A 26,334-nucleotide genomic window follows, 5' to 3' on the forward strand; every position below is an offset into this window, starting at 1 on the left:
ATTGTCGTGACTGCCCAGATATTGCAATAACAACTCCTTTGTTTCACATTTAACTTGTTTTATCATGATTACGTTGTTCGAAAAATAAATAATAAAGCATTTCTTGTGCTCACTTTATGTCATACGCATATAAGAGCCTTGTTGGATTTACTAACATTTTCGCCCGTGAGGAATGAATCTGTAAAAAGAATAATTAAATACAAAAAAAGAATTGCTAAAACGGATCTTCCGAAATCTCAACTCATAGCTGGATTGCCTCCCGTATGGGACTCCAGTACCTTCTGGCCCTGCCGGCTAACTAACACCAAACCTCCTCAGTTTTACTTGGAAGTGTGTATGTTGAAATCGAGTGAGGTGATATTTAGTGAGACATTAAATAAGTTGGGTGTTATTTATCATTAGCAAAGGATCTTAATGTATGCCTTTTATTGTCGGTTGTTTTGTATTTATATTTGGGTAGTTAGAGCAACGATCGTAGGTTTCTCTGCCATGCTCTTTCCCCACAGGAGCTCTAGGTGAGCCTGGCACTCTCATTTTATGTTAAATGGTTGTTAATGTTTTGTTGACCTTTCTATGTGTCACATGTTTAATTTGAAGACTGTTGTACGTAAATAATAAAGTTAGGTGTATTTACTCTGCTTTTGTTTTATAAAATTAAACCATACTTCCCCTCTTTAAAGTTAGTAGCCTGCGCCTTCCGGTCAATTAAAAATAGATGTATACAACGTAGGTATTCCTCATGACGATCACATATTTTTTGGCCACAACTACGTTTATTATTATTTTTTTTTCGATCGACCCGGGGTTGTTATACTACAATCTTAAGTGTTATGTTATAAAAATCAGGTGAGTTAACAGATTATTTATTTATTTTTGTGTATTTCATTCATCATTATTGATTACTGGTTGAGTTTTCTGTTAGATTACTTGTTAAATACTGTTTCATAGTTTGTCTTATTTAAAAGAATTAAAATTTAGTTTTTGTGGGATGGTAGAGTTCGTAGCGAACTCAACAAAATTAACTTGCCAAGCCTGACGGCGAGTGGTGCGGAAATTTGCTTTTTGATATCTTTTCCTTTAAAAATTATATTTGAGAACAATGCACAGCCCAGTTCCCAATTATGCATTCTCTGCGACTAAACCGCGCCGTAGTTTAAAGTTGTCCAACGCGGGAGGGAAGAAAATTGCGGAAAAAAAGGAAAAAAAATTACGACGGAATTTGAAAAAATAAATTGTTGATGACATGTTCCTAAAGGAAAAAATAAGCTTCTGTAAAAATATGACCCCCGCTCAAAGTTACATCCTGTATATATTACATGTTCCGTAAGTACGTAACCCTTTAATTATACAGCATTTCGCAGAGCATCTGTGACGTCACATTATTCGATAAGTTCGACCTGACAGCTCACGACGCTATTAGGTATTATCTCAAGTTATTTGGTATATTTACATTAGTAAACCGAGGCCAGTTCTATTAAGAACCAGAAGAGGATGGAAGGTTGATGTATTTTTACCGGTTTGTTATTTTCACGAGCGGTGTATTTCTTATAAATACTTTTAAATGTATTTAACGAACATTTTTGGTTTTTAGTGAATTATGGCGCATTCAAATATGGTAACTTAAGAGACTAGTAAAACGGTAAAGGGATATTTTCTGTACAATTAAAGCGCACGTGTGGCAAAAATGGTTTACAAACTTGGTTTTGGTATGTACATTTTGTAAGGTATTCATATGACCCTTAGTAAAAGCTTAATACTTATGGCAATGAAAATAGATATAAACATTTTTTATGAAAATATTTCATACGTTCTCGGACGTGTCGACTGATTTAACTATCTTCTTCCCTATCTTAACCTTTCATATAAAAGCTACACTGAAAAAAAAGTATTTGGATTAAATGAGCAGATAGTTTTAAATTTAATTATTGCCGTAAATTTTATTCTATCCAAATGTATATACTTTCGTCAAACTATGTGAAATATTTGCTGTAATCTATAATTTTTCTTATAATTTATATTTGTAAATATATGTATTTGTGTAATTTAATTCAAATCTTTTATAGTTTTGAAGTTTATTATCTCGGACTTTAACTACAATATCTCTTACAATTCATTATAAACTGCAAGTTTCTTAAAATATATAAATTTATTTAAAAGTTAGCATTAATGTAGCAATTATTCAAGACGAATGTAGCATATTAGAATCAAACTTATATTTTCTTGAAAGAAAATTGTAGTAGGTCACAGAATAGCGTAGGTGGGAAGTACCACGATAGATGGAGCCACTTACGCTCTGTGTATACACATCTCCTTGTGAGTAAGGACACTAAAGCAGCTGGATAGTTCTAACGACATAATGATGAGGGCCATCAGTAAGAGAAGTCCCAAACCGTCTTATGTCTAATTGGTTAAACTTACGAACGATCCTAGCTGTTGTACTAGGTGTTGTGAGTTTAAAACAAAATATTTTTTATTACTGAGAATTATTTATATCCTAATATATTGGATCTATTTCTAAAATATAACGAGCGTTCAAATAAAAACGTGGTCAAGTTGGTTCTGAAAATTTGGACGTAGGGCGTAGCGTATAGCAAATGAACTTAAACGTCATCTGTCAAAGCGCTATATCGCCGCTATCAATTTGAATATTTTCGTTTTAAAAAGCGTTTAAAATGGTGTTTTCTCAAGAACAAAACGTGTTTATCATAGAGTCCTACTTTAGAAATGGACGCAAGATTGATGGAATATGGAAGTATTCTATTGAGGAATGTTTCATAGAATTTCAAAATCAATTTCCCGGTGTTGTTGAGTACAAGTGCAGTTCAGCGTCAGTTCAGCGTTGTGTTAATGTTTTTCGTGAAACGGGCAGTGTAACAAGAAAAGAAGGAAGCGGCCGACCTAAAAAGCGGACTGAAGAATTAAAAGAAAATGTCGACTTATAGACAAGATTCGTGAAATTAACAATACCCCGAGCATCTTAGAAAATGTCTTTAATTCTTTGAGGAACAGGTGTGAAAAGTGCTTGGAACAAGGAGGGGGACACTTTCCGCAGCTCCTTTAATTGTTTGTTATTGTTATCAGGGGGACACTTTCCGCAGCTCCTTTAATTGTTTGTTATTGTTATCACGATTATTCCTTAAAATAAAGTTATATAGTCATTAACGTTATTGAAACTGACAGCTGCTATACAGCTCGTTGAGAAATGAGGTTAAGTTGGTCGCTATAAGCTACTCCCTACGTCCAATGTGTCAGAGCCAACTTCGACCACGTTTTTATTTGAACGCTCGTTACTTAATCCTAACCTGCTAGGTATTTGTTTCAGTCAGTTCTTTCTCGAACAGTTGGTTAGTTTGAGGTTTCGTAGGTACCGCCACTTACAATCCACTGATACTGTCACCCAATTTTGATTGTAGGCTTCTTACGGATGAACTTGTCCACATTGTTCCTCGTCTTTTCTGCAAACAATGCTTAATAGATCAATACTATGATCTATTTCTATCAAAGTCGAGCGCAGCAGCGTTGGTTGAGAATCGGACGAAAAAAAAAGCGGCGATAATTTTCCCGAAGTTTTCAGTTTTCACCGATGCGAGAGGCACTTTGTCACCTAACTGGAAGAGGCGGTCCATCATTCACGCAGCGCCAGATGTGCGCGGTAATCACGCGAAATTCGTTGTAAAACTAAATTGTATGAGGGTACTGAAAATTTGAACGATCCCAGGCTTCGGCGGTGATTAATTACTATTTTTACTATTTTATGGACGCCATAAAAATCCCGACAATGTTATATGGGCCGCGTTGAAGACAGCACACATAATCGTTAATTTTATTTATTCATTGCGGCCGGCCCAAGCGGAATACTGTTTCGACGGGCGCAGGGGTGCCGTGGGAATGTTTAATTTGGCGCAACAATTTTTAGTAATGTACATAAAAGCCACAATAAATTGATAAGACAATAGCTGTATAGAAATTCATTTACAGAGCATTGTAAAATAATCAGGATGACAATCACATTTTTTCAATTATCTCTGAAGGTGTTTGACGTAGATTGACGAAACTTGGGGAAATGATGCAAATAATTAAAGGTAATAATTGGGTATATTTCTCTATAAATCTATCAGCGGAGATTCAGGGGCACATTGTCATTAAAACCGTCAGAAAAATTACGCCACTGGATTTTCAGAAAAATTAATAGGCGCATTTAATTTACTGTCACATTTTTAATAAAAAAAAATTCTTGCATTTTCTTCACACAATAAACCATTAAAAAAAATAACAGTAACAGTACAATAGTAAGGGCCTACTGTGAATATACAAAAAATAAAGTTTAGAACACATGGTGTTAAATGGGATGAGGTAAGCTCTATTTCCAATCGAAAGTATTATCTTTGGGATTCAACGGAAACGACTAAAGACGTCATCAATTATATTTTTTCCAGAAACATATCGAAATTTGTTTCCTGTTAAAAAGCTCTCTTTTTTTGTAATAAACTTTTATTAGAGAAATGTTTCTGTATTACTTTCCGTTTAAAAATTATAAGCAATATCGTCCTAAAGAGTCTCAAAAGAAATATCACCTAAAAATTACATTGGCGGTGGAAGGATCAAGTAGTCATTGGAAAATAATTGGATGTTTATTGTTTAAAGTGCATAAATGTCACAAAATACTAATCATTACTCAATACGAACTTTTGTGGTTACAAAATGTTTTCTCATTCAGAAAAAGTTGAAGTTGCTAATTTACGGCGAGTCACAAAAAAAATCAAGAAGAGCTGCAGAATTATATCGAGAAAGGTATCCACAGTGCCTCATTCCTGAGGGCCTTTCGATTTGGCAAAAATAGTAGCTATCAGTTGCTAATAGCAACTTAGAGTTACTCTGAACTGATATTAGGTGCTAATAGGTACTATTTTTTGCCAAAACGAAAGCCCCTCTGATCATAGAACCTTTACAAGATTGGAGACGACCTTGCGACGAAATGAAGATGCATTTTCTGTTCGGAAAAATCAAATAATTGATCGAAGGGTAAGACAAAGTTAACACAGCTAGACTTGCAGTATTTCAAACAAAATCCACGAAATTCTATACGGCAGGCTAGCCGGGAATTCAATTTGGATAAATCAGCCGTTCAACGAATTTAAAAGACCAATGGGTATCATGATTACAAAGTTCACAATTTGGAGTATTTGCCTGAGCGTCACATTGAAAACAGACTTAATTTTATAGCTCAAATTGTAGTAAATATAGAAACTGTTGATCAGAACCTCTTTCGGCACGTTCTTTGGACGGACGAAAGTCGGTTTGTCAGTAATGGTCGTTTCTGGCAAATCCCAAAGATTTCGATTGAAAATGGAGCTTACCTCATCCCATTTAACAGCACGTCCCATTTATGATTCGTTGTCTTAAATCTGCTTCATTTTCTACTGGTGTTTCATAAACAGTGGATTTGAGATGGCCCCATAAAAAGAAATCAAGTAGATATAAGCCAGGAGATTGAGTAGGCTAAGAGTAAGGTCCATTTCGTCCAATTCATCGGTTGAAAAAATTTTCATTCAACCACAGGGAATAAGTACACGCTGTATATGATAGAGATGTAACAATTGATGTTTCAAAATTCTCCAAATTGTTGTATGATTCACTTAAAAATCGCGTGCAATGATTCTTGTGCTAGTCTGGGGAATATTTCGAATCTGTACTATTGCAGCCTCTTCCAATTCTGGTGTCCTGATGGTAATGGGATGCTAGATCTTTGCTGATGTGAAAATGATCCATTTTCTACAAGACGCCGAAGAATTTCCATAAACAAGCGTCCATCTGGAACTTTTCGGTTTGGAAATGTTTTTTTTATATAAATTTTTAACTCTATTTGGATTTCCATCATAAATAGGTAAAATTCCTATCTGTCATTTCTAATTTGGTATACATAATTTTTCAGTTGGAACACAAGAGTAAATTGAACTTCTTAACTGAGTAATTTAATTACTTGCCAATTTAATATGACGTTTATCAAGTATTAGTTGTTTCTTAACTGTCATTACTGACTATGGTGATAATTTTTTGCTCATGAAAGCAAAATACGACGTTGCATTAATTTCGTCCGTTCCCCGACCCCCGGACCACAACTTGCAAATGGTATTTGATCCAAATCGGGGGACACTCGGCCCCTGACTAAGTCCCTGTTGCTATTTATGAGGGTCGGAATGACCGCGGCCAGTTCTCAACGTCAAAACGCATGATACATTCCAGGAACAAATATACCTATTAGCTCCTCCAGATGCTCCCTTTTCCCTCGGAATTGATTGCCTCAGGATATTAACAGGATATTTCTTCTTAATAAATGACGACCACTTCCTAGAGAAGTGTCGTCTCATGCATTGCAAATCTCCTCGGCTGTCGAGGGGGAACTCCGTCCCGATTTTTTTGAATGTATAAATAGGCCCGATAAGAATTAAAAATCGGTTTTTTCTCATCTGCCGCGTTCCCTCCTAAGGTAGAGGAAGGTTCATTTTTCAGCTGGGAAAAAATTCGGTTCACATCCACAGGATGCAAACAAATCATCGACGCCGCGTAGGGTTTTGATAAATCATAAAAATGAGGGCCTGCCCTTAATTGTATTTTAAGAAGTTTTTTGAGTGTTCCCTAGAATACGAATCTAAAGTTTTTCTTTTTTTAATCAAATAAATAGTAGCGTTGTAATTAGTTTACGGCTACTGCACCGGACAACCAAGAATTAGCATGGCAAGTTATATCAGTGCGCATATTGCTTTTATATGATTCAGTGACATGTTACTTTAAAGTTATGATTATTAAAAACACTCAGCAAAAAAAATTAAAGGAACATAAAAATTTCCAATTTTTTTTAGTAAATTCTATACGATATTATGAAAAAGGATGTATACGAATCAGGAAGGAGTTGATATGGTTTGAGACTACGTTTTGTCAGGATAAAACGGAAATATATTTAAATAAACAAAAGTAACAATAAACAGATCAAATGTAGATGTATTTTCAGATTTTATTGGCAAGAGATACGGGAAAATGGCAAATGCCTTATTTTGTTTCATAGAAGGTCGTCTTCAATCTTTTATTATCATTTTTATGTGTACTGTAATAAAAAATATGTTAATTGTGATCGAAATAGGACCCTTTACGTTTTGAATAACAGACATATTCTCTAAAAAAGGGTTATTATTAAAATTAAAAAATTAGTTGTATCAGCTTTGTTTGGTATCTACAGAAAAGAAATTCCAGGAACTTCTATCCCGCTTTTTTTTCCGCTGCGATAAAGCGGAAAGCTACTAAATTAATATTTGTGATGAATCGCGGAAAATATTTTAACTAAATTAAAATTACCGAGAGGCTGTACGGGGAAGGAGAGATAAAAGAAAATTTTAATTGTTAAAAAACTCGTTTATTAATGGAGCAATTTAAAAAGTTGGGGAGGAGGATATTAATTAACGCTTTTTAAAAAGTAATAAAGATCCCCCTTTCAGTCAATGAAGCTTGTAATTGCGATCCGTTTTTGTCTCTCTGGTTTCTGACAAACATTTATTTGTCTGTTCGCCTCGCCGAAGAAGAAAAAAAGAAACTCCCAGAAGTGTATTATCGACCGTCCTGAGCGTCTTTCGTCGCTTCCGCTAACGAGCTGGTTTCGACTGGTTTCATTTAACTGCACCGGTGCCAAAAAAGGGCATGTTTCGCGCAGGGTCCGCTCTGTTATTCGAAAATATTATTCTTAGGCATATCCGTCTAATACGATTTAATTGGCTGTCAAGTAGTACGTGACAGATGGATTGTGATGCAAAAGTGTAATAAGGCAACTTTTAGTTCTGAAGAATATTGTGACGTTGGTTGGGACTATAATGAAACATGATGTTGGAAATTTTATGCGAATATCTGTCATCCGCATTGTTATTACACCGAACGCCAATGGATTTCTTCCTAAACACGGCCATCGACAATGCCGCAGACATAATTCGTGAACAACCGGGCATTTGTTATTGCATCCACGAATATCTTCAAGCCTCAAATTGTCTGTTAGCGATCGCACATGTCTTCTGTTGCCCTGATTCTAACATTAGTAATCGCACCAGTCTTCTACTGTCCTGATTCAACGAATTCCCCAATAACAATTCAATTCGTAGATACTTGCGGTTGGTCTTAAACGGTCGTTCGATAAATTTAAATTGTCCCTTAAGGAATCGGAAATACTTACCCGGAATTGTTTGTTGGCTGCAACCGAGGGTTGTTTATCACCGAGCCCGCGAAATTTATTTCCTTGTTCGAGTCGGCGGTAATGCCAGAAGTAAGCACCCGCTACCGTCGCGGATTCCGTCTGACCACTAAGTCTAATGGAAATAAATAATTTTATAGACCGGAAACGGGATGCTGTTATAAACTTACGGTCTCAGGATGTTTGCCGAAGCCGACTTGAACCCATTAAAAAGTTTTCGGCATCGGTGTCGGTTTTATCTTCGCCGATGTTACGGGGATTTTATTTTAGTGTTCGGTTTTAATTTGCACAGCACTTTAATTTGCTCATTTCAAGAATTAAAAAAAAAAACTAGTTAACGAAGAGTTCCTTCTCGCTTTAAAATACAACAAATGCAAGTTGGTTTAAATCAGAACGGCAGTAAAATTATAGATGTACAGTTATCGTTATTTATAGCCGATTTCATGGAATTTGGCGGGTCCTAAAAATTTTATCCGCATAAACAACAACAGAAGTAGAGATTTTATCGCAAAAAGCAATTTATTCTCAACATAAAATTAATTTTATTGTTCTACGAGGTAATTAAATACGGCGCTGACGAACACGACGGGAGCTATCTGCTATGGGGGGCATATTTATGAAAAGGCAAAAAAGGGAACGAGTCGTTTTATGTTCCTGATAATATGGGGAAGATTGAAAGATAAATAAAACGGGAATTTAATAGCTTTTATATTGTTTTATGCACGGAATGAAGTCAGTTCGGAAAGTAAAGAAGACATATTAGAATATTTCTTGTCACAGTGTTAGCGACAAACAGAAAACAATAAAACGGTGGCAGAAAATGAGTTGGGACGGTAACAAACAGACACGCACGACGGACGCTACTATCAAAAACTTTTTCAATATAGAATGGGACAAAAATTTAAAATATTTTATCTGCTCCCACTATAGTAAATAGAATAGTACATTGTTTTTAAGGAGGTAAGTGGATTTTACCGTAGAAGTGGAAATTGCTATGGATAACGAAAGGTAAGTGAGGTAACTTACCTCCTCAAGGAAAAAAGCGATTTCGAGTTATAAATGCATATTTTAGGAACAAATAAATAGAAATATTTGATGAATATTACATTTTATTGATTATTATGAATGCATATTTAGTAATTGTACATTTAGTAACATTTATAAAACCTGGATAATTATTCCACTCGCGTTTACTTTGTCACATTTTTCTCAAAATGATTTGACCGCTCCATTTCAGTCACCGAAGGCTCAATATTATCTAACTGATCTATTACAACAGAATGATGCGGCGTACTACTAGAACCTGGTGTTGAAATGTCATTGTAAAGAAGCCTATTGCCTATTTCATTTTTGTTACTTGAACTGCCAGCAACATAACTTTCTGCAATTGTGGCTGATTTCTCTTGATCGCTAATACGTCAACTCCTGTATTAGCCAGTAACGTTGCCGATGTTCTTCAGAATGAATGGCCTGTATATGTTTCAGGATGTTCTAGTTTGAAAAACTATACAATCTTATTAGGAATTAAAGAAAGGATATTCTTGCCGACTGGTTGGTTGTAACATCTACCTGCTTGATAACGCATAAAAAAGCCTGAAATTTCAGTTGTTCATGAACCACGAAGCAGTTAAGTATAATTTACCAGTCTCGGACTCTACTGCCAGCCCTCGCTCCGATCGGGCGCAAAATCGTCCTCGACAGGTAACTAATACTTACCTCCTTTATTGTGTAAATAACTATTTGAGGGGTATGATTGTTTTGTAAGTAAAAATTTAAAGAATGATTTTTTTTTCTTTTGAAAAATAATCATATTTTGCAGATTATAGTTCAAAGTTTGCAAAGAAATGTAAAATGTACTCCACTGGTACATAATCTCTTTTAAGGGAATTTTGTCATCAATTTATATTGATCTAAATCTATGTAAATCTATGTAAATTCACCACCATAATATTATTATCCATCACGCCCACATACTGTTCTTGCAACGAAAAGGAGCAGCCAAAAACCTCTATCGGCCAAATTCCGAAGTTCCTTTCTGTTCTGATCCTAATCAGGCAACAATATTAACATAGAGAAGTAATGAATGCAGACAGTGGTAGAATATAGAAATAAGGAGAACGAATTTATACGATTTTTTCGATACTGCCGTCAAGGTGAATCAATCTGCCTCGAGCGTATTTATAAAGGCATCTTCATCATCGAATACCAACCGATTCCCAACCTTGCATCGGAAATTGCTCCAAGATAGATGGGACGTAGTCATACAAGACCCTAAATATCGCCATTAAAGTTGATTAGCAAGTGCACGTTACTAATAGCCGATTTATAAATCATGCGACTGTACTGGCGCGCTAAGAGAGTCTGGAAAATTAACTAGCGCACCCAATGGGCTTAATTTATTGGAAAGCCATCAGCGCTTAGTGCGCTCCAAGTGATGTATCACCGGCGTTCGACAGTCGCGTCGGGCTTTCCGTTTGACGGACCCTAATTCCATACTGTAATCATGGCAGTTTTTAATTTTCGGATAAATCCGACAGGGGGATGACCGTCGCGAGTGGGAGTATAACAATAAAAATGGGTCAGGATTTTGCCGGACGATTAAATCACAATGATTTGAGTACTTTTGTGCAGTATGTTCTCTATGTTTGTGCAGTTGGAGTAATCGCGAGCGAAATTGTAACGCCGCATTCGATTAGTGTCAGTGAAACGTACGTGTGACATCTAGCGGCGGCTTGATTCGGGGCAAAAGTGGTAACAGTGAATCCTGACAAATTATGAATAATGTTGCATTTCTTTTTTTTATAATAAAAAATGTTCAGCAGTCTGCTTTGCTTGTTTAAATGTAAATAATACAATATATTGTTATGTTTTTAATATGAGCTGGTTTTATAATTTTGTTCTATTTATTTATGAGAATTATGCTATTTAGCTTAATTCTATGTCACTAATATTGTTCCATAACATTGATATTAAGTTAATTTCACTATTTTGAACAGATTTATCTTGTATGAATTAACTAATGACTAAAATGTTTTCAGGTTCACCGTCCCTTGACAACTATTAATGTTTATACACTACTTGGAATGTAAATTGGGATTTAAATAAAGTCTTATATGAATAGAAGGTCTTTTTTACACAACACAGGTCATTTTACATCTGAGAAATACCTTTCACACAATAAATTTTACATGATGTTGAGTTGTGGGTTTGGTATAGACCAAAGTTATGATGAACTTTAGTTATAGTCTTAGTTTATTGCATGGATTTAATTTATAAGCGCAACTCCTTCTTGCATTCCGATAATCTACCTGTCAAAATCTTAACTTTTTCAAATTTCCCCAAACCAATGCTCCTATATGATAAATAACTTTACAAAATTGTACTAGGTTGTACATTTTAACTTTCTACTACGTATTATTGCTTTCTTCAGCCTACTTAATTCAAAATTTTGCATTATTTAGTTTATTTTGACAGATTCATTATGTAACGATTTTGCCTTTTTCGTGTACTAAAACGTATTCTATATGCAAAACAGATTACAAGAATTTGGTTTTCTTAAATATATGTATAGTGTTCAAATTTTTTATTGGCTGTAAAATATTCTTGGACTCCACATCACAAAGAAATTCCCTTACGAATATTTGTCTTTTTATTTCAACTTATATTTAAAATGTGATTTTCTAAGCCTCAAAAGTTTCCGAAGCAAAACCAATCCGATAGACCAGCATGGATGGACCCACGTTAAAAACAGTTAAACTTGATGGGGATTTACCGGGCGTCGTGACGCGTCGGTACGACGGCGATGGATTTCCGCACACAGAGACCGGGCGATATATCCGTTGCGGTCGTCGCCGGTATCGGTTCAGGAACTTTAAAACAAAATTCCCGGTAATCTCGTTGGCCGGCAGCCGGGCAACCTAATTTATGTGATAGATAACTTGACTGGATGCTTAATATGTACGAGTACTCTCCGATCGCGAGCCGGCTGTATTGGGATGTCGTGTATACCCGGAGCGTAGCCCGGAGCCAACAAGTGACCCCCTCGTTCATTAAATATTCCGCGCCCGGTTCGCTAATCAATTTAAGCCGGGCTTGATCCTTTGTGGCTTTCCCGAAACTCCGGACTGTCCTGGAAGAAGGCGATATAGCCGGACTGTGGATTAATAACTGTAACTGATAGTCCCCATGCCAATAGTCGTATATATTGATAGTACTCTACTTTTCTAAAACCTCCATACTTTCTTCAAACGGGTTCCTATCAAATATTTCATCATCGTTTGATTTTCGGTCGATTTATGCAATATGGTTGTTTTTTTACGACCGCTTTACATTATCTCAGAGACTACTTCGGTTTGAATTTTGGGCGCTGGGATTTTCGGGAATGCTGTCTTTAAATAAAATAATGTCATTGTTGTAGCACTTCCGGTTATACCGGACGTCACCATCTACTTGCTTATTTTAAATAGAACACCCTGTTGCATTATCGACAATATACATAATATAAAAACAAGTAAAAAATATCAAGGCTTCCTTGTGCCTAAATCTAGTGTCTAATTAGTTGAACATGTATAAAAACGCCTAGCAATAAAATTTAATGACTTTCATAGCCGTCGCTAAAAAAGTTAAAGGTAAAAAATTGTAAATTATAATAACTTGTATATACGTGTAGAAAATTTCTATTATATGTTCATTTGTTCAACAACACATTTTAATTATTTACAAGTTTAAAAATAATTTCATTGCTTCATGTTTGTTCTACATAGAAAGAAAAACCAACGTTAACAGTTGACAAAAATTTTACAGTACTCATTCATCAAACTTTAAAATAAACTAGAAAGGCGGCTGACGCGGAGTTTGACCTTTCTCTCAGACCTTCGTTCCGCGGTGCTTTCCTCGCTGGTTAGTAGATATAAAATTTTTTTAAACACCCTGTACTTTGGTTTTTAAACACCCTGTATATAAAACTTTGATGAGAACGCTTTTCAAAGAAGAGTAGGCCCCGCTCGAGAAAAGAATAAGAAAAGTTTCGCTTTGTCCTTAACTCTGAAGTGGATAATTTTGTGGAAAATCCAGTATAAATTTCCAAAAAGGTATCTGGTTAGTAAATATAAAATTTTTCATCCAAAGACTACGTAGGTAAGGCAGAAATGGTAAAAAAAAATAAGTTGAGACATGTGGTTAATAAATATACAAATTTTCATTAAAAGACTGTAGTAAATAAAGACAAACTTAAAAATGAAAAGAAAAAAACTGCAAATCAGACCTGGGTCAATTGGAACATCTAGTATATGGATTTTTAAAAAAGCGACTTTTCTTCAAAATATTTAAAGAACATTTTAAAAAAAATGATGTCGTCAAACAATTTTATTATATTAATGGTTATGACATAAAAAACATTTACATTTTACTTAAAATATATATAAAACATATCCTTGACAGGAAAGGATGAGAAAAGGTTGTTGGTTTAGGTTAGAAAAGTTATTAAATAAAAATAATCAACAGTAAAATAATTTCGCATTGCTGCACTGCACTGCCCAGTCGCCCAGTGCAGCTGTGTTTGTGCGGCGCTTGCCCGCGCGCGCATTCTTCAATTGGTTGTATACATTTCTACCACCTTCACGTTTAGTCCGACCAGACCTGTGTATGGGTATGGCTAAATAAATATGGGAACAAGTTTTTCAAATATTTCAATGTCGAGTTGCTGCGTAGCGACCGAATCTGGTATAAACTGCGTAGCTCTTTGGGCTTCAATTGAGATCATAAAGACTATAATCAACATATTATAAAAATTTTGACAGACCCAAGCGTTTCGAAAATTCTATTTCAAATAACTAATAAATTAGCGTTGTAATAAATTTAAAATTCGATAAAATTCATATCGAGCAATGTGACAACGGCGGTTAACACAAGGTACTAAGTACTAAGCAATCCAGCAACCAGCAATACGCAATTCAGTTGGTATCTGGAATTTAACCATGGCGGAGTGTTTTTTGCGTACCACTATTTCCTTTTCTTGGGGTGTTTCTCCCTACTGTTTTAAAATGTTTACCATTTTGAGCATATGTTATCGTTTATTTGTACGTGTGCGTTTAAGAATTACTGACTTTTGCTTTTTGGTAAATACCTAAATAATTTTTAATACGTATGATTATTTGAAGGACGTGAATCTTTGAGTAGGTACTTTAATTACATATTTTTCAAATTCATAATTTCCTGTTTTAAAAGATTCATAATTACAAAAATTCGAGCTAAAATTTAAGCACAACACATCTTTGTACTACAAAATCGATACATTTCATTTTATTTATTTAAAAACTGGAAAACCATTGGTTTGTTTACTGTTTCACAATAATGGTTGTTTACATTTTTGTTATTCCGTAGAACAAGTCTGCCGCGTGCACACGTGGTGTGCATCAGCTGTGTAGCATTAATTTAAGCGCTGTTGTCACGTTGTGATGAAACTCCTCAATATTAATACTCGCTGTATTTTCGTGATTATTTCGAACTTTTTAAGTACTTTAATGTTTTAGAAACACCTTCTATAAAATGTTTGATTGTGCAAACGATGTTGTATTACTTGATTCAAGATTTTAGTATGCTCGCATTTACGTAACTAAATACATCTTTGATCCAAGTTAACATTTACTTCTGTGTCGCAACTCCCATATAGAAAACTGTTTCCCGACTGGTTTCTAAAAGATTCCGAGCCCATTTATATATGCGTGACAGCTATATATGAACTCCGTACTGTAACTTTATACCGTTCGACAAATATTTAGGCAGACGCGATATAGTCTTTGTCTTTGTGGTTATAACGTATATAAAAGACATGATATGCCCCAAACGATGTCTATAATCCGACAGTCGCTAAAATGGATAAAACTACCTGATATCTCAGCCAGTAAAAGGCATTGTTCTTTGTCATACGCCGCCGACACATAAAAAATTGATGTAGGAAGCGTGGCGGAGTCTCTATTCGCCGCAATTTTACAGCTTTGTTCAAAAAACGTTTCCCGGAACACCTTTACCAATCCGAATAGAACTAGATTTACCGTTTATGTAATTTTTAAATATTTTATGACGTAGAGCTGGTTGTGTTTGTTGTCATTGAGCTTCTTCTGCACAATTGTAATAGCCAGCGAGGCTTTGTTTTCAACTGTTGTTGCGCGAGACCTTTAAGAGTTGTTTATTTTTTGCCTAATAAATTTTTATGGAAAGCCAGAGCCCGGGAACGTAAAAAAGGTAATCTGGTCTGAAAAAGCTCGCGATATACCCCAGGAGGGAGGGCAACATATGCAATATCGCCGCTTTCGTCCTAATTGGCTCACACAAAAGAAATATTTCATACGATAAATTAAATACAAATGTTTACTCGATGTATTTGTTCAATTATTTGTTCTCGTTGTGATCATAAATTTAAAAGAGGCCCCCCGCCCCGCCCTCGGTTTTGGCAAACACCCCCTTCGCTGTACGCCAATTAGGTATAAATTACGCCAGTTGTAAACATCACCCTAACATAATAATCGAGTTTAGGGAACCCTTAGTACAGAATAAACGGGCGGGACAGGGCGACTCAAATCGTTTCGTCATAAATCACTTCCTATGTTGCGAAAGCGTCGAACAAACTTGGATTGATAGTTTCTAGAAGTATTAAAAGCTTGTCAGAGGCGTTCGTATGATGATTAACTGATACAGTAGCGTGTTTTTTCCAGTCAGACATAATGGGGAAGGGGAAGTTGTCAACTAGACAAAGTAATTCAGTTTTCAAGATGACGGTGACAACATTTTTGACAGTAAAACGATATTATTAGTACTGGCCTTATCATAATCAATTTGTGTTGACGCATCTCTTTTCATAGCGAATTAACTACATATTTAGTGTAATTCATGAAGAATTGAATAAAATTAAACAATTATTATCGCATTCCTGTGTTGTTGTATCGTGCTAGCTATTTTATCAACAACAGCTACAAAATTAAACCGCAAATGATACGCACGAAATAGAAACGGGATACCACGCGCATCAGCACATGCTTAATCATTGTTTACACGACGAGAATATGCCAGTTGACTTTACACATTTTTTCGGTAGTACTTCATTTTGTTACATTTATCTTAGAAGTATAACTTTGCTACGCTATTCCAGCCTCTACAACTCTACTAGTCAGAAGTCAATAAATATTATAGTTGGAAAGGTAGCACTCTTAATCTCAGGATTGAATTTCTCTTAAGTCAGAGCACACAAGGTTACCTGTGAAAAGGAAGTTATTTATTAATAATCTGTGTTTGCCTATCGTTCACTGCAGGGACTGATGATAAAAGAAACTTACAGGTTAACTCTGTATATCATTTACTAGTCATGTAGAGAATCAATGAGATATATAAGGATGAACGTCGAATTTATGTCACAAATATTGTTAGTTATATCCCCCAAAGTGCAATTGCAAATTGTGTACAGTTAGCTAATTTATAAATCTAAAATCCTTAAACTAATATCATCAAAATAAACTATATGCACTAGATACAAATATCAAATAAACAGTGAAGGATATAGAGGCCAGGTACTTATCTTCAAACGAGGTGTTTAAACTAGGTACCTATATATTCCTACGACGAGGAAGGTGGTTTCCTGCTAATTCTTTAGGGGACTAAGGTGGTGTCGGTGGTGGGTAGTCCTCCTGGTATCAACAAGTGTTTTGTCTCAAAATAGCTGTCAACTAAGCGAGGTTATGTCTCTCTACTCCGCTAACAGAATCACGGAGCGTGGTGATAGTAGAACGAGCTCAGCAGGGTGGGAAGACAGGATGTCCAATAGTATATTTTGTCAACGAATATTCCCCCAAGATCGTGGTGTTATAACCTATGACCATGCCCGTCTGTCGTACTTCCAAAATCTTATATTTCCCAAATAATCGTGACAATAAGACGATGAGGGACCGGCTCAAAGAAGCGCAAAAAGTAGATTAATATTTCGATGTGAATATTTTTGAATTTCCAAACCTTCAGAGAAAATTATACAAAGAACAATTCTTACCCAACTAAGTGAGCTTCTCCTCGTGAAATAAAATCCAGCACAGCTGCTTACGGGATAAACCCTATATAAATATTATTAACGAAATCCAACTTCCACGTTGATTAACTTTCCAAAAGTTACACAATTGTTAATAATATCTTTCAACGAGCTAATGAAGCTACGAAGTGATCCCTTCAACGGTTGAGATTTAAAAGAAAGAACTGACCTATGGAATATGGAATTTTAAGACAATGGTCACGTGACTTAGATTTATTCGTTTTGATACAGAGTAAATTGAACCGTTTCACTATACCCTGGTCATCTATTTGAAACTGTTATATTATGTTATAAACAAAGTAATATAAAAAGTTATGAATATATACATTAATAATAGTAATTGATAATTAATTTTGAAATGAATTGAGTATATTGCAATTGATAAAATAATTAATAAGTAATTATAAAGACATAATTTAATTATTTGTAAATGTTTATATATTAATATTTTTGAAAACCGTAACAACTTTTAACTGGAGTCGAAATATAATTTGTATAATGTTTTATTTATAGTAAAATATACACTAGTAATTAGCGAAACGTTTTTATGTAGTGTAAGTGTATAACCTTGCAACACCTTATATACCCTGCACAGTTCAAATTTAAGCAGAATCCGATCCAATATACAAATCAAGAAAGAGTTGATATGGTTAGAGCCTATTTTTTGTCTGGAGATAAAAAATCATATCAGCCATATTATACCCAATTTTTATTAACGTATCTTTCCATTTAATAAAGTCACAGTATGTTTATAGTTATTCCCAAATATTTGAATTTAATTTGAATTTGAAAGGGAACTATGATATTAACACAACACTAACAAAATAGCATAACACTTGTCCTTGTTCATTGATCTGAGACTGCAAAGGTATTTTGATAAAAAAATGTGTTGCCTTGTACAATCATATTATTAAATACTATTAAGGGCAAATTCGAACATAATTGATTTGAACACGATTTGAACATTTTTTACGTATTTGCTCTTATAAAGATTTCTTGTAAGGATCGAGTCGAAATTTCGAGATATTTAAACAAGTGGATGTTATCTACCGACGATTTATTGTTCAGTGAACCCAAACATGTAGGAATCGCGAAGAATTTCGACCTTTTCACGGATGGCTTAATTTACAAGCAATTTATCACCCCTGTCATAAACATCCCCACATCAAAACCGACCAAAATTTACTGTTTAGAGACGAATTAAAAAATAATGTATCTACCGTTACTGGATTTGTTGTTGTTGTTCCGAATTCTCGTTTCATAAAATTCGTAATTTATGGTTCCGCATTGCTAGGGATCCTACCCGGAATCTGATAGATGTTAAGTGAAATGTCGTTTTTAACCAACATGTGTTTGTGACAAAATTACAGTAAAAAAGAAATAGAAAAAATTTTATGGAAAAATTTTGCTTCTGGACTGTACACAGGGTGTCTCGAAATTTTACCAACGCATTTCCTCATCAAAAATAAGAGAAAAAAGTTTATGTGGACATAGATGGAAAAATGTCTATTATGGCTCCTTATGCGTGAGCCCTTGAAAGCTGTTTCCATTTTCTTCAAGACAAACAAATGAAATTTGAAAGTGGATGATACTGTAAGGCCTTATTTCAAGTGGATAAAAGTAATTTCTAAATGTTTATTAAAGGTGTCTCACACGGGTTTTGGAATTGGTTGCGGCTACGTTTATCTTGTTTGTTTGCATATGGACTTTTACACAATTTGAGCAAAAAATGTGACATTTTAGGCAATTTTACAGCATCTCTTTGGGGAGAAGTTTGGTGGAAGTTGTATTTGAACCTTCGTAACAATATATCCCAACTTTTTTTTTGCCGATGTTTTTATAAACATTTTCTCGTATTTCGAAGCACTACTCTGTTCCTCTGTTAGAATACGAAATATAGCATTTCAATCATTTTCTACAGGGTGATTCACAAATGGTGACCAAAAATGTAACTTTTTACTATTTTTTTGTAGAAAATTGAAAGACGAATCCGAAAATATCATGGTTGTTACCGTAAAGCAGTGGCGTATCATTTTACTTAGAAAAAAATGCCACCGATACCCTGTATCTCCGCCACGGGAGCATGTAAATTTTAGGAAAAGCCCTCAGATTTTGGACAATGTTTACATAAATACCTGTGCCCAATTTCAAATTATTTCACTTACTAGTTTTTAAATTATTTAAAAATATTAAAAATATTTTTTAAAGTTTAACACCCTGTATCTTTTTAACGAAGCGTCCTAGATAAAAACTTCATAGGAAAGAATCCCTTAAAATTTACCAAAGAATGCGTGGTTTCAATTCTGGTCACCATTTGTATAATATGTACTTCTCTCAGTGTAGGTACCGCTATTTCGTTCATTTTGCTCGTACAACCGAGTCAATAGCCCCAAAAACCGTAATATTGTTTTCTTAGGCAGGGACCTAATCCCGTGGTTCAGCCGGAGAATGCGGCGACTCCCGACAAATATCTGGATCTGACGTAATGGGTGGGAATTAAATGAGAAATAGCCATGGATAACCTGGGAGCACCAACGCGGTTTGCGGAAGGGAAAAGTACACCACCGTCATCCAGCGTGCCCAGTTCGCCGCCCGTTTCATTATAGTTTGCATAATTTGCGGTGCCTCGGGATATTTACGGCCGCTACCAGTTTAAATTTGATAAAAAAAAGCTACCTTTCGCAAAATACAGAATAGGGTTTGATTTAATTGGATTAAATTGACAGTGTAGAAGTTGGACAAAAACCGAGATCAATAACTGATACGGGTTTTAGCGGACCGTATGTGTATGGACAAAAATTGATTTTACACAAAAAGAAATAAGGAGAAACTGGTTGGAAATAGTCGTATAACTGGTGGTCATATTTATATGGAGGCTAGTTTTGAGCTTTAAAGCATATATCAGATTTGGTCTTAAAAACTGATTATTTTTAACCTTTGTTTAGTAAGTTTCATACCCCGCCGCTGGACAAGTTAGTGTGATCTCAACAACGACGCGCGATAGTCTCCGCGCACAATTGGGAACTGAGCCATGCATTGTTGTCAAATCTCATAATTTAAAGGAAAATGAAACCTTAATTCTTTTAAATAAGATACATTATGAAATGGTACCTATCAAACAATATACCATAACACTCAAACAGTAATGATAAATGAAATACACATAAACAAGCAAAGGATCTGTTTGTTTATTGGTCCTTTCTATAGTAGGTTAATCAACTACACGGCATTGCATTGCCATAATAACAGGCCACCATACATGTAGAGATACTTGTCCACTAATATGGCGTAAAATGATTTGAAGCCAAGTCGAATACCTTAAAAAGGTGGTCCGTCAATTTAACCTATTTTGGCATCACTGGAAAGAGTATATTCTTTTACTTTAAATATTTTGTTTCTTCTTTAAAGTAAGAAAAGTGTTTTCAAATCTGTTTTTTTTTCTCGTGCCTAACAAAATTAATAAATTTAATGAAAGTACGAATATTAGGTAATATACAGAGTGTAAGAAGTTAGACTGCCTTTACTTCAGCATTAGATAGTCATCAAAAAATGAACAAACAAGTTGTATATTACAGGGGCGTAAGATTAACAGTTTTCAAAATACAGGCGAGTATTAATATTGGGGAGTTTCATCACAACGTGACAACAGTGCTTAACTTAATGCTACACAGCTCATGCACACCTCGTTTGCAGGCGGCAGACTTGTTCTACGGAATAACAAAAATGTAAACAACTATTATTGTGAAACATTTAGTAAATTTCAAGACAATTGTTTTCCAGATTTTAAATAAATAAAATAAAATGTATCGATTTTGTAGTACGAAGATAGTGTTGTGCTTAAATTTTAGCTCAAATTTTTGTAATTATGAATCTCTTAAAACAGGAACTTAACTTTTAAACAAATTATGAATTTGAAAAATATGTATCACGTCGTCCAAATAATCATATGTATTAAAACGGATTGTATTAACATATCGGAATACGAAGTCGGAATTGTATAAGTAGTGACATCTATTACAGCAAAGGCAAACCACGAAGGGTGAAACGGGCGGTGACTATGAGACGCCTTCATTATAGCCATCCTTCTCTATCGCATGTATTTCTATGACTTACTTTATCGCTCTCAAGTAACGGCCGATGAACCATGGGGACTTTCCGAACCTGTATACGTATTTTATCGCATTTTTAACGTTTCTATACCTAGCAAGACCATACGCTTTTACATGTGCTGGGCGATTGCTTCGTCCTTCTGGTGCACGGATCATCAATGAAATAGTGATGTAATTTTTCCTACAAACTTATTTTGTATAGCATCTACAGGAATATTATGGTGGATGAAATGGAGTTCCAGTTTCTAAAGCGTTTATCGTCATTGCGGCCGCAACATCGTAATGAGAGAGCCGGCCTATGTACATCTGCTGGTGATATCTCCAGCCATCCGTCTTATTTGCATGTGGGGACAAGTTGCGGTGTGCGGAACAAGAGACAGAGCTGTGAGTACACCGTTTCCTAAGATTGTCGGCGTTGCCTACAACATACTGCCCATAAATCTTGGGCCCAGCGTGCGCCAGACAATAATTGGACGAGAACAACCGCGATTTATGCCCGTTTTAATGCTACCGAAGGCGATTTGTTTAGCGCCGTCCGTTGTTAACTGGTAAGGACGTGTCTCGGCTCCCGTAAATGGTCTCTACCGGCGCAACATGCGAAATCTCTGAGAGGACATGTTTAAACCATTTTTTCTCGAGGAAAAAATAGAAATAGGGAGGTCGATTTAGTAAACAGTTAATTTACCTCAAATTGTTAGATTCTCCGATCCTTCCGATGGATCGAAGTGGTCTATAACCTCTCTCGTTTCATTGTATTTCTTAAAAATGTATTTACTTTCTTAGAAGATGAAAAACAGTGCCACCTTTCGACTTACATAGTTTTTTAACAATTTCACACTTTCAGAAAAAGACTCGAGGGGATTTCTAAAATTCACTCCACTTTCGAATCAAACCTACTTATGTTCGAGAGAACCCAGACCCTCTATGTGAAGCAGGTTCCTTGTGTTTCCAAAATTTTCAAGGAATCTCTCTGCGAAGCTCCCAACCGCCTCCAAACACCAAAGCCACAACAGCGACGCCAATGGAGTTCTGAATTCTGGGGAATAGAAAGTTTCCCGAATTCGTCGAAATTCAGACTGAGGTAGCACAACACGGTTACCAACTACCATATACATCCACAAGTCGACAACCTTCAGTCGAACAAAATCCAAAGATCCAAGATTCTAAAGCGGATACCGCTGTAGGACCTTTGCGGACCCATCATAGTCGGTGTACGAACGTCGACCCTGGTTCCTTACAATTCTTAGTCTCCATATTTTAATGTTGCAATAAAGTTGTAACTTCTTTGCGAATCTTAGTAGATAGGCTACCTTCATTCTGAGACAAAATCCCATGTATTTTCTTATGAAAGTTCATCCTGGTCATTTTTGACCAATTTTACCCCCACTCCTCCACCTTTTCCCTTCCCCCTCCCCTTCTCCGCCAGCCAATCAGAGCGCAGCATTTGGCTGGGCGGGAAATTCAAAATGTAGTCACCTAGGACTTTACTCCACCTAGGGCTTTGCCCCCTAGGGCCCCCATGCAGGTATCTTCATGTAGGTATGTAGGATTCCGAACGTAGACGTAGGTATACCTAAATTGTGTAGGGCTTCGCCCGCCACCGCGGACCCCAACGTGATCGAGCGGTGACGTAGACAGTAGCCGCGATTTTCATTTCGCAATAGTAGTTCGTAACGCGGCCGAGCGGGTGTCCGTAAATGGCGCTGTAATAATAATTAAATATACGGGCATTTATGATCACATTAGTGTTTTGAAATAATCCCTCTGTGGATTGTGGTCGTCTTCAAAGGGTTGCGGTGAAACTTATTTTGATTATTTATGACCCTAAGGTCGTGTTGTAGTTCGAGTTTGGAATTTTGTCAAAATTCGAAAGAGTGGTGGTGGGAGATTTTCACACCTTCCTGGGGCGATAAGGGGCATGTGTGGTCAGTTTCATTTAATACAGCTTACGATTTTTGGCGGCAATCGTGCCTTAGTGGGGGAAATTCAGGGAAATATTCAAAACTGTGGTGAAAATGTATTATTTCGCCCTGCCCCTTTCGATCTGCGTAGTAGGTCGTCTGCAGTTGTTTGTTCACCGTTCCGATAGATCTGACGGAAACTGGGACTTTTCGAAAGGTTATCGAATTATTTTCGAAATATGGGTGAATTTAGAACCATCCACCTGATACTAAATAACTTGAAACATACCCACTAGATCGGTCAGGTCACTGAACTTGACTGGTTAAATGCTTAATATAAACAATGCAACTGATACTGCGCATAAAGAAGAGACAATGCAAAAACCGCCTATCGAATACGACTGTTTCGTACCGATTTGTACTAAGACAATGACTCCGCCCCAATTTTCTTTCTCCTTCATTTCCATCAACTGGTTATTGTTTTTTTTGTTCAGTTTTAGCTTTGGAAAAGCTCGAACTAATTTATCGCACTTGCCCACTCTTTACCGTACAGGGCGGTCGATATTTGTAGCTGCCTTTGCGGGCTAAGTGCATAATTTATTTCGTTAATGTGTGTGTGTTACCGGCAAAAGGATAAAAACAGGACGACAAATATAAATCCCCTCTATACAAACTGGGAGTAGGATTTATTTCGCTAAGGTGCAGGTGCACGTATGACTAGTCTGCAGGGCCCGTAAATATGAAATGATAAATAGGAATCCTCGAACATGTTGAAGATGAAGGCGGGCGCGTTAAAAATTACATTTACCCCTTTTAAATCAGTTATAGCTGCGTTGGATTTATATCTTCAGTTTAAAAAACCACACGCGATCAGTCTCTGGGGTGTAGCAAGTAAACTTTGACTTATTTATGATTAAAAAAACATATTCTATTATTAGCTCTCGTACTTGTTGTGTGCATTCAAAACAGAGTTAAAAATTTCTCCTAAATAATTTTTCACGAGCTCAATGCTCCCGTTGCTCATAAAATACACCGCAAAGGCTTTGTCCACCCTTGGACAACCATTTTTTTTATAAATTTTACAGTTGCAGAGTTACAGAAGAATCCCTCTTAGGTGGAACGCCCTGTATAAAATACAGTTGTATGCATTAACGTTAACAAATTTTACTCCTACTCAATGGTATGGTTATAATTTTATGTAAAACGAAACCATACCAATTATTATTAGAAAGATTTAGAATCGTTTATTTGAGAATTTCGTTAACCTTATACAGGGTGTTTTATAAGCTCTATGACAGAACACCCTGTGTAACAACAGTAAATACAATGCATTACCTTAAAACGGTTCTGAAAGTCTGATTCTGAATGAGATCAAAATGCCGACAACGAATAAAACTCCTGGTTTACATATGCTGTGATTTTGAGATGAGTTTCCCACGAAAAGGGAAATTTCCACGAGCTGGTACAGTACAGTCATTGAAGTTTTTCGTCTCCGAATTGTTTGAAACTGAACCGATCGACTTGAAATTTGGCAGATAGTTAGAGAAAAGGTCAATGAACATAAGTGACATAGCGCCGATTGACGCTTCCACCCTGTTGAGGCTTGATACCCCTTCTCGGGGGTGGACATTTTTTTCAAAAATAACGCTGGAAATCGATAGAGATTCAAATTTTGAGCAAAAAATATTCGAATAATTTTTTCGAGAAATCAATAGTTTTTTAGTTATTCACGATTCAAAACTTTTGAGTGAAAAAAAAAACACTTTTTCAAAGTATTTTTCGCAAATAACTCAAAAACTACGCATTGTATTAAAAAAAGTGTAATGAACAAAAATATAGCTTATAAATAAACAAAGAAAATTGTTTTTAAAAAGTGTTATACGTCCTATATAAAGCTGAGTTATGGTTAATGGAAGGGGACTTGTTTTGGAGGAATACTCGAATCGATGTATTCAACGTCAAATAACGGAAAAAGGATTAATTTTACGTGTATCCTCCTGGAGTTTTTTGTAGTACTCAAAATGAGCAATTATAAAAGTTAATTAGAGTAAAATTGAAGGAGTTATCGTCAAAAACGGATGGGTTGCTCATATTTTTTAAGGAAAAATGAGCAGTAAACGCTGTACGATTTCCATCAGAATTAAAATTAATCGTAGACCCTTTACAATTAGTTTTGTTTTAGTGTTTTTCATATGATTCTGAAGTTAGACCGGTTTATAATACGTATTTTTTTAATAATGTACGGTAAAAGTTGAAAACGTATTTTTCATTGTTCAAAAAAATTGCCTTATTTATATAATAACTCTGAAACTATAAAAGATGCGTAAAAAATGATAAACAACAAAAATGTAGCTGTTTTTTCAACAAATATTTTGCATTTTTTATTCCTATAGCATAAAAAATAAAGGAGATATCGCCGCTTGAAGTATCCGTTTTAGTGAAAAAACGACCTGTCTCGATCCCTTCGATCCTTTCCCTTTAAAAAACGAAGGACTTCAAAGGTTTTATATGCAAACGATCTTACAGCTCTTAAAATTATCTTTAAAATTCTTTTTTGTAGGATACTATAGCTTCAAAATTAACCGAGTTATTATAAAAAAACCAATGACATTTTTTGGGAGTAAAATAGGCTTTCTCATTTTTATATATTATATATTATATTATACAAATAAAATAAGTAAAAAAATAGTGTGATTATTTATATGCAGCGTAGCAATTTTTTTATGATTGATTATATTTAAAAATCGATTATAATAAAAATATTTTACATTAATATTGGTAAAAGGGTATAAGAGTTGAAAATGGCAAAAGTAAAATATTATTTCATAAACAATATAAAGGAAATTTTTATTTTAAATTATTGCACATTCCAAAATTTAAAACGTAATTTTTAATCATTTTTTTAGCATAGGGGTGATTTATAAGGGTTGAAAAGCGTGATGAGATACAAATTCTTTCATAAGCAATGAAGGAATTTTCATTTTAAATAATTGCGCCATTAAAGCATTCCAAGCTTTTAAAATG

The 26,334-nt window shown here is 35.4% G+C and overlaps 1 protein-coding gene across 1 annotated transcript in view; it reads right to left on the minus strand.

Annotated features, from left to right (window-relative positions):
• The window catches only part of LOC108917254, an 81,357-nt gene that overhangs the window by 20,198 nt on the left and 34,825 nt on the right, over positions 1-26,334 (minus strand). The gene's annotated exons all lie outside the window — the stretch shown is intronic.

This window comes from Anoplophora glabripennis, unplaced genomic scaffold (genome assembly GCF_000390285.2).
Source record: "Anoplophora glabripennis isolate ALB-LARVAE unplaced genomic scaffold, Agla_2.0 scaffold22, whole genome shotgun sequence".
Taxonomy (NCBI): domain Eukaryota; kingdom Metazoa; phylum Arthropoda; class Insecta; order Coleoptera; family Cerambycidae; genus Anoplophora; species Anoplophora glabripennis.